Source organism: Cicer arietinum, chromosome 4 (genome assembly GCF_000331145.2).
Source record: "Cicer arietinum cultivar CDC Frontier isolate Library 1 chromosome 4, Cicar.CDCFrontier_v2.0, whole genome shotgun sequence".
Taxonomy (NCBI): Eukaryota; Viridiplantae; Streptophyta; class Magnoliopsida; order Fabales; family Fabaceae; genus Cicer; species Cicer arietinum.
Window position 1 is genome coordinate 15,972,873 of NC_021163.2, and position 3,347 is coordinate 15,976,219.

Here is a 3,347-nt window from a genome sequence, read left to right on the forward strand (position 1 = left end):
CAAGACCTTTATGTCAATGTGTTCGATGATAGTGTTGAATCAGTGCGAAACTCATTGAAAATATCAGGATTGGGTGCTCAAGGACAAGATAAGTGGATGTGTTTACCAGACTTGGGTTACGTGATAGTAACACTATATAATATCATATTGGTGTTGTTGTCTCGTAATCTGAATATGATATTTTTTCCGCTAAACAAAGCACCGCCGTCAAAAGAATGTTTACTAGCAATTGGATTCATCAATGAAAATAATTGGGTACATGTAAAATTTATTAGTGTTTATTAAATTAAATTAATTAGCATTGTTTATTAAATTAATTAGCATTATAAAATTTATTATTGTTTATGATATTAGCATTGTTTATTAAATTAATGTTTAATATTTTATTGTTCATATCAAATTGAAGTCTAATTGTCTTTTGTCACCTACCTCACAAAAATGGAAAGACTATTGTAGTGAATGTGCAAAGACATGGGAAATAGCTTGTGCAGCACGTATGAAGCATTGGGAACACATTGATCCATCATTTAACAAATCATCTTGTATTTCATTAAATGAAGATTAGAATATATCTTGTATTTCATGAAATGAATGTTATAATTTAATATATTGTATTTCATTACGTTTTATCATTTACGTTTCAAAATATAAAAACACATTCGATAATCTCAAAATAATCGATTAAATATTCGGGCATACATAACACAATAACTAATCGTCATACAAGCGGCATAATTCAGTTAATATGTCATGAATCTCACTAAATGGTGTTACCATTTCTAAGGCCCTATGTGCAAGCTCAGCTACTCTACGGTCTCTACTAGCATGTGCAGAAGATGATGGATCAGCATGTGTAGCAACAATAGTATGTGGACTCGAAGGTGCAACAGTGGATGAAGGAAGAATCAGAGGATGTGAAACACTAATGTACCATGCATAGTAGTCTGCAGTGACCTCTCCTGAATCACTAATGTTCCATGCATAGTGAGGTAGCCTGAAAATAGATGCATCAGCCTAGATTCCTGAATCAAATGCTCTACAGGAGCTGGTATAGGAACTTCGACAAACTTCTTCAGTTTCAATCCGTAAGTAATAACTTTTAATGATCCACGATCCTGCGAGTAATTACAGAACAATTGATTAATTTAATAAACTTAAACATAAATATAATTAAACATTTATATAAATATACAATTAATTAAATAAACTTAAACATAAATATAATTAAACATTTATATAAATATACAATTAATTAAATAAACATAAACTTAAACATAAATATAATTAAAAATGTATATAAATATACAATTAATTAATTAAACTTAAACATAAATAAACAAATAATTAAACATATATATAAATATACAATTAATTAATTAAGCTTAAAAATAAATATAATTAAACATTTATATAAATATACAATTAATTAAATAAACATAAACTTAAACATAAATATAATTAAACATATATATAAATATACAATTAATTTAATAAACTTAAACATAAATAAACAAATAATTAAACATATATATAAATATACAATTAATTAATTAAACTTAAAAATAAATATAATTAAACATTTATATTAATACATAATTAATTAAATAAACTTAAACATAAATATAATTAAACATTTATATAAATATACAATTAATTAAATAAACTTAAACATAAATAAACAAATAATTAAATATAAAAATAAATTAACATATACCTCTCCTTCCCATAGCCTCCGAGCCACGTGAAGCTCATATTGTGTCAACACGCGTGTCACCGTCGGTCCTCCGGGAAAACCAGTCTGCTGATCCTAATCATCAATATCAACAACATCATCCGACTCATCAGCATCATCAGCATGTGCAGAAGTATCATGAATATCGTCAGCGACCTGCTCCATCTGTGGAGGCTGAGGGACATCCTCCTCCATATGTGCATGCTCAGTGGACTCAACATCATTGTAATACCTCAATTTTGTCCGAATAATTAAAAATTATTTTAAAATAATAATAAGATAAAATACAATAATATGTTTAATAAATATTTTACAATCATTTTTAAAAAAATCTAAACATCATCATTTTACAATTCAAGTTTGAGTATGTATTAAAAATAATAATATAAAATTAAATTACAAAGGAAATTCTAATTTACAACGAAATAATTTTCATTCATTTTATTTTTTTTCCACAGTTTTATTTTATTATTTTGATCTGCCAATTTATTTATTCTATTTTTTTATTATTTTACTGTTTTATTTTATTTTTGATATGTTCATTTTATTTTATGAAGTCAACCATCAACCTCCACTGCAAACACGCTTTTGCTTTTTGTTAACCTGCTCAAACACTCAATCCAGCCACTCTCAAACACTAGCCACTCTCAAACACTCAAACACTAGCACAACTTCATTGGCAAAATCAACACACATTTTTATTTTCTTTGCATTTGTTTCACTTCTCAATGTACATTCTTTTATTTTCTTCATTTTTATAACATCTTTCTATAAACATCCTATAAACCAACAGAAAGAAAAATTATTTCCTTAATTGTTTTTTTTTTCTACCATTTTAATTGAAATGTTTTACATGTCTTGCCTTTCATATCTGAAACTTGCGAGTCCGATATTATTTATTTGTTTTTTTATAAAACAACATATTTTTTTTATAAAAAACGATATTATTTATTTGTTACTTTATATTTTATAAAAACCAATACTATTTATTTGTTATCTTTATATATATATTATTAGTATATAAATTTAGAAACCCTAATTGTTTATTATTACTGAATATGAGTTTGTTTGAGAGGTAATATTCTGAGTTGTTTGAGAGGATTTGTTTAGAGGTAATATTCTGAGTTGTTTGAGAGGTAATATTCTGAGTTGTTTGAGAGGATTTGTTTAGAGGTAATATTCTGAGTTGTTTGAGAGATAATAATAGGTGCGTTTGCTTCAATAAAAAATTTATTCTTTTAAACCAAAAACTACTTTTTAGGGTTTAAAAGGTATTTGTTTCATATTTTTAAAAAATTAATTTTTTATTTAATATATATATATACATATACACATTAGTATTGGTATATGGAGAATCATATAAATGGATATGTGTAGAACATCATGTAGCTATAGATAATTGTTTATTTATTACCTTTATATATATATATATATATTATTACTAAATATGATGTTGCACGAGAGGATTTATTTGAGAGAGGTAATAATCTGAGTTTGTTTGAGACCATTTGTTTGAGAGATAATAATGGGTGCGTTTGTTTTAATAAAAAATTTATTCTTTTAAACCAAAAATCATTTTTTAGGGTTTAAAGGGTGTTTGTTTCATATTTTTTTT